Genomic DNA, 11,708 nt, shown 5'->3' on the forward strand with positions numbered 1-11,708 from the left:
ACTTTCTATGCTGTAATTTGTTTATTATTGCCAACGAGACAGGCGAGCGAAAACGCGAGCCTGTCTCGGCGGCAGGATATAGAGCCGTGCCTAGTGTGAGGGCTATGCAGAAAAAATCTCAGATCTTTCAGCTCGATTTTCGCGTAATCCGGTTCCGGTAGTGATATTTTCTTTGACCATTTTAGGATGTAGGCGGAAGTTGTCGAAAACACAATTTCTGATGTTTTTAGCCAATCCATTCAACAGAATCTGTTCAGCACGTGCACACTTTGTTGTAGTTTGGCCAATCAGCGCGCTACTAATTTGTTTAGCACGTGCATGATGCATTGGCAACTAAAATTCCCAGACAAGATGCGTCTCAGATAACAAAGAGGTTTCAAATCTGTTCGCTTCAAAAAACAAAAATTCCCGAACTAGAGATTGAAATACGAAAGAAACTTGAATTAAACTTTGTTTAGAATTTAATTTCATTTAAGATGAAGGCAAGAAATGCATTACAAAGCTTCAAAATTTCCAAAGCTTCGAAAATTTCGAAGTCATACAAATTTGCATACGTAATTAAGTTAGGTCTGGCTATGAAAACAACACGGAAACGGATTTGGTGTCGTGGATTTTATCGATCAGAAGAGAGCTATTTAGAGTTTTTTTTCGTTTCTCGAATTTATAAAAAAAATGCCCTATACTTCATTTTTTTCCTGGATTGTCTAGTTTTTTTGCTCGGACAACCGGGCCTTGAATTTTCCTAAAAGCTCTCAACAACAACAGTTTAACGTGACATTTGAGACGTCACACATTGCGCGTGATGAATTATTCTCGGAATGGTGGTAGTAAAATAAAATAAACTTGTTCCATCTTTGGCCACAAAGATGGAACCTCAAATTTGTTGGATACTTACGTGTTGAGTGGATTTATCTGCAGTGTGGAAAGTTTGAAATGACTTGTTTTGGCAAATCTTTGTAAAAGTTTGCTTTTTGTTTCGTAATTTATTTTCCGAGTTCAGTAGGTCATAGCAACTTTGATTAAGACCTTTGGGCCTTTAAAACAGCTAAAACAGCAGAAACCTTTCCAAAATAGCGGCATCGAACAACAGTGGCTTGAAACTCTCAAAAAGCATGGAGTTTACAAGATTTCCCACTAAATCTTCACTACTTTGGTATTATTTTAGAACTTTTTCCTCATTTAGCCTTCACAAAATCGCATTTCAGTTATTCCAGAAACATTCCAGATTTTCAAAGAAAACGCCCAATGTTTATTTATCGGACCAAAATCATAAAGCGTACTTTCAGCCAAACATTTACAATTATCCTTCCTTCTTCTCTCCCGTTGTACTCGTTGGCATTTCTACCGATAGGTACCACTAGTATATATAACGAGAATTCAACCATTGTAAACTTAACGCAATTTTTCTCGTAAGTTAATTCATAAACCTTTGACATATTACAGTTTGACCGTAGAGGGAGGAAAAACAAAGTAGCAAAATGCACATCGCTTTCCAAGCGAAATCACTTTTAACCAAATTCGAAAAATTAGTGCCAACAAAATCTCCTGAATAAACTTTATTCAATTAAATACATTGCGTTACTTTTTAAAAGGAAAACTTTTGGTATCGCATCGAGTAAGCGTCGCTACAAGCGAATCAACTAAACACGCAGGCGAATTTTGAACAAAATTGTGACAACACAAGGAGTCGGCTAATTAAGCAATAATTGCGACGAAAATCCACATTCAGAAATACAATCTACTTTACCATGGTGTTCCCAAGTGAGCTTGAATATTCTTAGAAAGTCTGCGGATGCGGTGCAAGTTTAAAAGGAATTCTTGTCCGCCGGCTTCGCGTCCATTTATCGACACTTCGCTTGTCTTCGCTCCGCCTTTGAAGAATGGTTTTTTTTCGTTATCATCTCATTACTGTATCCTTTCGGTTTTGCTTAGCGAGTTCCTGTTTGCTTGCCTTTCCATAAAGTTCTCCAAAGACCAAGATTTAAGTTATCAAGGAACAAATCGTGTAGCCATGTTTTCCAAGCATAAACTGCCGTCGGGAGCAAACTTGCCGCTCGCTCTTCCACCTTGTTGGAAACCATTTGAGTTCGCACGCTCTGATTGGTTGGGTCGTTCCACTCTAGATGCTGATTGGTTGTATTTTTCACATGTGAAGAAAGCTATACGCGAAGCTGATTGGACGTATCGCTTTTCTCACATGTGAAATATAGCAAATATAGAAATCTATTTGCAAGGTTTATTGCCCAAAAGTCTCGCTATATATGTAATAAAAGTTAATACAGTCCGACCTCTATTAAGCGGCCACCCTCGGGACTTTGAAAAGTGGCCGCTTAATAGAGGTTGGTCGCTTAATAGAGGTACAATATAAATTGGATAGGAAGGGCAGTAAACATGATTTTATTGACTCTATATAGCAAAATGCTTTTAAAAAGTGAACATATATGAAGATAAATCCAAAATTCATTGAAACAAAACATCAAGTGCATTTCCAGCCCATGCATAGTTCTAGCTCTAACACAGAGGGCACGTAGTTGAAATGTACAGTATTTCTTCGGGTTGATAATGTACAGAAAAATATGCAAAACATCGTTGACAAGTTTCTTAGGCCTTTTGCATCAAGGATTAGTATGTGAAAAAAATTAGCTCAAGATATTTCACGACGATATATTTCATCTGTCACCATTTCGCTTGGAAAGATAATTTGCTGGCCGCTTAATGGAGGTAAAAAAAAACATATAAATAATACACTCGCGAGAGCAAAAAGGTGGCCGCGGCCGCTTAATAGAGGTGGCCGTTGAATAGAGGTAACAAGTACAGCAGTTTAGTGACAAATAAATCGGGACTTTGGAAAGTGGCCGCTTAATGGAGGGTGGCCGCTTAATAGGTGGCCGCTTAATAGAGGTCGGACTGTAATTTCGAAAATAGAAGAAACAAGTCGGAGAATTTTTTTTAAACTTTTAAAAACCTTTTGTCTAAACATGCTGAGTATTATTTTATAATAAAAAAGGGGAATCGCTGGCTGCATGGCTTCCTCTCCCATATCTCCCCACGCATTTAACCACAGGAACCCTGAGCTCGCTGTTGAGCGCGCAACGGTTAACAGAAGTTAAGTATTAATTTCCACTGTTTTTAAAAGTTAATAATTAATTAATCGGGCGTGGCCGATTTATAGTTTACCCTTTGGTCGTCCTAGAGCGTAGTCTCCTGGCGCGGCCAAAAAGACGGGGATAGCTTGGGGTTGCTACAAAACCGCTACGGGTGACGCATACCGCAATGGTTTTCATTTTAGTTTTGACAGGAAATCGTTGCAGGCACACTTGGTCGACTTTTGGGTTAATGTGTAATCAGGTTGTGTTTTTTTGCTTCGGCAGAAGGACAGAGAAAAAAGCTTACGGGGCAAAGTACAGTATGGGGCCCAGTTCTCGGCCACTTTTGACGTAAACTTGTATTTCTTACCTCAGAAGAACCGCAGGAACTTGAAATTTCTCCCAGAGCTAGCTACATTATTCAGCTTTTTGGTGTAAAGCTATCGACCGGTCAAAAATTAATTTGCCCGAGCAATAATAAAAATAAAAGCTCCATTTGTGGGCCCAGTTCTCGGCCACCTTGGCCCAGTTCTCGGCCACTAAAAAGCTTGTGCGTAATTATCTGTAAAAAAATGCTCAATTAATTTTCACAGTCATAAAATCACTCTGTAAACCTATTTATACTATATCGATCCCAAATTCAGGGTTCAAAATAGCAGCCGGCTGTCGGCGGTAGCCGGCAGTTTGACGACACTTGCCGGCTACTTTTCACCGAAGAAATAGAAAATATCATGCCTTGATCAGCCAACTGAAATCAAAGTTGCGGTAATGTTGAAGAAAACATTTCATATCAGAAAATAAAGCAGCTACAGGGCTAGAAAGTGCGACTCACTGGTCGCTAATGCGACCAAAATTTCATCTTGTCGACGAAAACTGCTGGTTTTGCGGTTTACTTAGTCGCCAAGATGAATAACGGGCCGCCCCACCTTCTCAGGTATTGTGTCCCTCCAAAAAATACATTGAAGATCTTATTTACTTCTCAAACATTCAAAATAAGAAAAGAAGTCACATTGCTCCAATCCATTCTGTTGCTTTGCCGTAAAATATTCTATCACTTCGGAAAACTTGCAAATGGCCGACTGTGTTTGAAATCGCCCCAGAATGCATCTGGGTACGTCATGTATGCAGATAGATTGTGTCCCTTGAAAATGCATAGCTCTCTAACAGCCGGGAAAAAATGAGCCTTGACAAAAAAAGCCGACAAATTCAGGCTTAAAACGAAATTTTATTTTGAACCCTGCAAATTATTTTTATGATGCTTTGTTTTACTTTAGAAAAGAAGGATTTTAACGCGCCTAGTTGCCTATGTGCAGGTTCTGGCAAAACCGCATTGTGTGACCCGTGCATTTAGATGGTTTATTTTGCAGTGAAAAGGTCTTGAAAGATTTAGGTGTTGTAGAAATAATAGACAAGACAAGAGTCAGCTCAAAACTTAGAGATAAGATTGAACTTTATTTTGAAAACATTTATTTCTTTCATTCTGGCAGCAGCAGATGAAATTATATTAAAAACCAAGCGCTAAGCTGTGATAGCGAGCAGGGTGGCCGAGAACTGGCAAATACGCAAACGTCGCAAGAAAAAATTTCGAAGTAAATTAAGACCAAAAAATACAACGGTTCAACGAAAAGTTAACTAAAGCAGAAAGCTGAATTATTCTACGTTTCACATGCCAAAAATTAGCTCGTATGGTGGGGGCTTTTGGATAAAATACGAATTTAACTACATCCATGAATTTGGAGCCGTAAACAAACAACTTTTTCGGGAATGCAAATTCACCTACCTCCGCGTAAACTCGACGTGTGAGCTTTCTATATCGAATTGAACGATCAAACTCAAGATACTTAAAGCACATGAATCAGTCTATCGTTTGAAGGAAATACCTTTTTCTTTTGATTCAACTGGAGTGTGAAAAAACGCGTTAAACACAAAGTGGCCGAGAACTGGACCCGGCCGAGAACTGGGCCCCATACTGTACTGATATTCACCATTGTGAAATTGCACTTACTTTGACAAGTTAAAGTTATTTTTGTAAATGAAAAAGGTAACGTCATTGATGTCACGCAGTGTTTTTTTTAGCAAACTAGATGGTTTGCTGGTTTCTGACTATGAATGGGGGTGTGATCTTGCGGTATATTTTTTGAGCCTGACTCCGCCGTAAAACTTTTTTTTTATTTAGCAAGAACTGTGTCGATTTTCATTTCTGAACAATTGGTCGTCAAGTCGTTTGTCACAAAGAGTAGAATGTTTGTACAGCATGTTTTGGAATTATTTTAGATTTGGTTAGTAAGACGCTTCTGAAGACCTGAGCAAAACATTAGGAACAGGGGGGGGGGGGGAAGAAACGAGGTCTGGGACCGAGTAGCGATGCTCTCACAACTTGCAAAGCGATCAATTCACGATGTAGTCAGCGGTTTTTGGACGATGATGCAACAGGCAATCTTTTCCCGCGAAATGGAAGCTGCTATGTCGTGGAATCACTTATTATAAAGGGGTTCAATTCTCTTAACTAAAAATCTAAAAGCAGCGTGTTTAAATCCGAAAATTTCGTCATCGTCGTGTAGTTTTAAGAACGCAGAATTTTGTGATGCCGTGCTACTTTTCAGTGCTGAAATGCAAATGTTTGACATGTTTGTACCACGATTTTCAACTGGCCCACATGGGGATTGTAAATGAAGTAAAACAAAGAAAGACCAAGTCAACAAACAACCTCAAACAATAGAGCAAGAACAATAGCTCCGACCAGCGCGGGAATATTCGATCGCCACGTTTTCATTACCATTCCCGTGATGGTTTTATTTCATAACAAACACCACATATTGACACCAAGAACCTTTTCGGAGAAATTTTCGCTGCTTTAAAGTCAAAACTTAGAAAGTCTTTTTTATTACTACATATATAAAAAAAATCGAACTCTCTCACTGGTCCCATGTTTTTGTTTTGGCAAGTTCGCAAAGAAAGGAGCTGCTCATGCGCCTTAGAGACATCCGCTGACTACCGCCCCGATGATTGCTTTGCAAGTTGTGAGAGCATCGCTCAGATTTCATATAAGAGAATGTATGGGAAGTTGCTTCCCCCCCCCCCCCCCCCCTGATTAGGAATGTACAGTATTAATAGGAACTTGAATGGAATTTTTCACAAGTTGGATAAAGGTATCAACTGAAAAAAATGGACTTCAAAATGAGAACTTGGATTTTGTTGTAATTAAATTTTATCGCGGATTGGATGCATAATATCACGGCTTTGAAAGTCTTCAAATAATTAGAAAGGTTCCTTTCTTCCTTTTGATCTTATTGTTATTTTCATGTATTGATTATTCGAAAGTGGTTTTCGTTGATACGAAAAAAAAAAACGGGTTTTCACTGAATTGCTTGAAGTATTTTTAGACGTGATAATATTGGCTTAATCAAATTACATTGTGCACGAAATATTTGTTATTCTTTTGTCTTGAAACTTTGAGGAAATTGAAATTTTTGTTTGACAGTAGTGTATGAAAGGCATTTTATAGAACTGAATAAAAAATAAGAAACATTGATAAAGGTTATTTCAAAGATTTATTTTGCCTGATTTTGAAGGGTTTCAGGAGTTTTAAAGAGTGCTGGTAAACGGCTGTATGTTGTTTGTGATTACGGATCGGATCTTATTTAGTTTCGAACGCTCTAATTTTTGAAAGGTTAAAACAGGTTAAAACCGGGCGGTTTCATGAGTTTTTTGGGTAGAAAGGTACGGTGGTGGTCAAAAAAAAATGTTTAGAAAGGAATGACTGTAGTAGCACGTAAGTCGGAGGTTTGCGTGAGTCACGGGGTATAGTATGCGTGAGCTGGATTTCCGGCGTCATAACGGCATGTTTTGTTTACTGAAAGATACACTCGACGTTTAGTTAGCTTAGTCGGCTTGGGAAACTATTTTAAAAATGAATGTTGTAATAGTTAATTAATAGTAATCTAGAATTAACCCACTCTCGATTGGAGTCTGTTCTGGATTCGCGCTACCTTTTCGCCGCGAAGGAATTTTGTAAAATTTCGCTAGTGGAAAGAGGTACTGTAAGAACAGTATCAATAACTCAAAAGGAGGAACTTCTTTGTAGCTCTGAATTAAGACGTATGATAAAATTTTAGAATAAGAAACTTTCGATATATGGTTTTCATATTGTTTTTGTCAATTTCCTTTTGTGGCAGATTTTTTGAGAATCAGCTTTTCTTTCGTGTGATGACAGACACAGGACAGAACGAGAGGTGGATGAGAAAGACGCCGAAGATGAATAGGCACCGAAAAACGACAAGAACCGTCAAGGACTTATCTTTAGAGGGCGGGGAGTTTTGGCATACTGTATTTCGAGGACTGGACTGGACTAGTAAAACGCGGACTAGTAAAACGCGGACTTGTAAAACGCGGACTAGTATAACGCGGACTAGTAAAACGCGGACTTGTAAAACGCGGACTAGTAAAACGCGGACTCAGGTAAAACGCGGACTTGTAAAAGGCGGACTAGTAAAAGGCGGACTAGTAAAACGCGGACTAGTAAAACGCGGACTTGTAAAACGAGGACTAGTAAAACGCGGACTTGTAAAACGCGGACTTGTAAAACGAGGGCTTGTTAAGCACGGACTTGTAGAACTCGGACTTGTAAAACAAGCGCTTGTAAATCGGATAAAACTAAACGGTTTAGCGAGCGAAACAATTTGTGTTTGAAGCTCTTCTGTGTTTCTTCGACGGCATATTTCTAGCTTTTTTGAGCACTCTATGGTCTGTTTTAGCGTGGAGATGTTTTTGCAGTATAGCACATGTTCGTTCTGCAAACCCCTACTAAAACAACGGGATTGATGCTATGAGTTGTGTGCATATGTTTCTTTCTTTCCACTACTTGACGTCTGTTGAGTGCAGTCGTTTGTATTGCTCGCACGAGGTAGAACGGGGCCCGTCCAGAAATCAACAGTCAATCGTAAATAAAGGTGACGGGCCTACACGACTCCTACGTTCGTGACATTAGAATATTTGCCGTTAAATGTTTAAATTCGGTCTTTCGACCTTATTTGCTTCTGACTTCTTTCTGAGGATACTGTTTTAATTTGGGGGCAGTATGTGGTAAATAAAGGTGACGGGCCTACACGACTCCTACGTTCGTGACATTAGAACATTTGCCGTTATATGTTCAAATTCGGTCTTTCGACCTTATTTGCTTCTGACTTCTTTCTGAGGTTACTGTTTTTTTGAGACATTATGTATTGAAGAGAGCCGTAAGATGATTGTGGCCAAGGAATTCGAAGTGTCTAGAGGCGTTTTACAAGTCCGCGTTTTACTAGTCCGCGTTTTACTAGTCCAGTCCAGTCTACAAGTTAAAGACACATCAAGACCACCCCACTGTGAATTGCCATAGCACAGACAAAATTATAGTCAATATCTTATGTGTTTTTAAGAGAATTACATAAGAACCAAGGCATGTCTTGTCTTGCCTTACATTGACATGCAATAATTTGGAAATACTAAGCTCGTAACAGTTTAAGACAGAATCCATCAGGAATTTGAGTAACATTAATTTTAGTTACGCAAAAATTAAGCACCAGAATAATTTAAATCCTTGTGTTCTTTCATACCTTGTTAAAGGCTTGACATGTGATAACACCAACATAACACCAACAACAGTTCTTTATCAGTGGGGATTGAAGAAAAAAATGGAAACATCATCACACAGTTGACCCCCATGCAAAAACACTCCAGGATGTCACGGGGCTGTTTGGTGTCCGTCTGCCAATTTCTAACTTCAAATTCCAATGTTAAATTCACATTAAATTTTCAATATTTCTTAGTTGTCTAAATTTTACTAATTCTTTTAAAAAAACTATCACCTGCCAAACATCCCCAAAAATCACTCAAAAAATTACAAAATACCGCAATACATAGATACATGGGATGAGTGAAGTTTCCTTGGATTCCTTGAAACACCAACAAGATATTTCCGTTTAAGGTGGCTGATAATGGGTTTCAGTATTTCCCAGTCCTTATACTTTGGTTCAGGACTAAAAGCCTTCATCAATTGCTATTACAGTAATGGTATGAAACAAATGTTCAATCATTCATCAACAAGTTGTGATCATTTTCTTGACAATAGTAGTTCCCCGGTAAACGGTTGTAGTACTGTCCCATCAAAGTGCAATGCCTGGAAAATACCGAAAAGCACACGACCTTCAGGTGAAACCGCACCTTACAGTATTACCAATACACTGCACTTTGCTAAGTCTTAAAACTTTGCATTGTCTAGTCGTCTACTTCAATCGTTTATTTGTATTGTGTGAGATACATTTATAAATTGAAACCATCATGTCATTAAGTAATAATGCAATCTCGACAACGTTCTAGATATTATATTATGCACACTAATACAGCTCATGCAAGCCCTGTGACTTACACAAACACAGTCGGACTGAGTGCTACTTAAGTAACTGCTTCGTGGTTTCTGCTTACTGAACCCTGCCTTTCAAGGCAAAGCGCCCGATTTTAAGCTTCTCAAGCTTCTCAATGTTCTTGTTTCCATTTATGAAAAACATGTGGGCGCGATCCTTTGGAAATACAGGGGATAAAACGGCACTTCTTGGCTACCTTAAATAGTTTTCATTTTTTGCTAATATAAGTTAATAATTTAGAAAATTTTAAGGTGGCTCTGAAACCAGTCGCAGAATTTTTTTTTAAACTTTGATAAACCTTTTGCCTTAACATGCTGATTATTATTGCTGCCGCAGGGAGTGAGCCTGAAGCGAACGAGCGAGGCAGCTCTCTAATCGGAAAAAGTACTTTATGGGGTCTGCAATCATTTTTTTTTTTTAACCAAACGCTAGGAATTGTGGTCGGCGGTAGGATCAAAGGCGCAAGGAATTGTGGTTATGCGCGAACGGGAGATTCAGGATGCGCAGTGGAGTTTGCAAGGAATTGTGGTTATGCGCGAATGGAAGATTCAGGATGCGCAGTGGAGTTCAACGTGATCTTTGTACTATGAATATGTGCGTCCTTCTTCTTTTCATAACTGCGTTTATGAGTTAAGTCCTGGTTGTGCTGATTGTAGAAGCCACAGCTCATTCTGCAATATAGGAAAATAAAGGGTCCACGTGTGCGTGCGACATCGGAAAATGAACCTTCGTCACTAGAGGAATAACGAATAAAGACCAAAGGAAATGATTTCTAACGTTATCTGAATGCTTTGCATTTCAATGTTGAAAGGAAGGAAATTCGCCTTCCAGGGCTTGCTCTTGGGTCATTGCAGATGTAAGCGAGTGGGAAAAGCAACTGTTTTCACGAGAGAAACAACCACCGTAAACGTCTGCTTTCACTCACTGTAATGAATTCATTTTAACAATGCGTAACGCAATGACTTCATAATCGTCATCTTTCTCATCAGAACATTGCACTTTGGAACATGTGACGATATTCCCACTACTTGTTTCAACCGAACTTTTTTAGGCACAATATATAGTATTAAACTTAGAAATACAGTTAACTAAAAACGGAACGACGTTTCGGTGTCGCTGATCTTGGCACCATTACTCTCAGTATCATTTTTGATACCTCACTGGAATGACATGACACTGAACAGTTACAATTTAATTTATTCTATTTCGCACCTTTACTTTTAGTCACCGAAATGTCGCTCCGTTTTTTCGCTAATTTTTATAGTACAATATATAGCGATGAAAAATTTCCACGATGCGCAAAGTATTTCTCGTTACTTTTTAGTGCGAGCAAATTTTTATTGTACCCAAAGGCCAAATCAACAACGTGCGCCAATTGGTCCGCCTCGTTGATTGCGTTTTGATATGTGACCAGGCGTGATGCAGGATTTAAAACAAGTGACATCTTGGATTTTTAGCGCGCACAAAGTAAACTGAAACATGTTAAATACCAGAAATACTCTGCTTTTCAAGGCAAAATTTGTAAAAAAAAAAAAAGTTCACTCGAATCGACACGAAGCTCTCTTCAGTCTAATTTTACTGCAGTGACTTGTTATGTCACGCAACAGGGTAAGTAGCCTGGTGTAAAACTTTTTGCATAAACCAGGCAGTGCTAATGCTGTGCGTCATGACCCGGCAAAAGTATACACGAAAGTGGATCCTGCCTGAGCTCTTGTGCAGACTATAAAATCATAAATCGCTTCCTGAGGAATTATGTCATAGTACACGTCTGTTTTAACTTTTATTAATCCTACGACACCTTCCATCGATCTCGCCTGCACTTAACAATTTCCTAACCTTACTACTAAATCTTTCTTCTCCTTTGGCAGCGCTTGGTGCATGGGTCCCTCTCCCCAATCTCCCCACGCATTTAACCACAGGAACCTCCACAGTAGCGGCCAAAATTACCCAATGGCGAAAAAAGCCGGAATAGAAATGGAACGGAAAGACAAGAGGTAAGTTAAGTGAAGTTCTTTGCTTGATTTATTTATTGAATTAATCTTTTGTTATTTTCATTTTGCTGACAAATGCCTATTCCTGCAAAGCTATTCGTTTGACATATTAAAGACATAAATTTTATTACTACTTACTGATATCGAGTCAGTGCAAATGTAAGCGCAAATCAAGCGATATTACGTTCACACGTGTAAGACACAAACAGTACATAACAAAGAACGTCAGGTAT

The sequence above is a fragment of the Oculina patagonica genome, chromosome 1, assembly GCF_052425735.1.
Source record: "Oculina patagonica isolate OP01 chromosome 1, crgOcupat, whole genome shotgun sequence".
NCBI lineage: Eukaryota > Metazoa > Cnidaria > Anthozoa > Scleractinia > Oculinidae > Oculina > Oculina patagonica.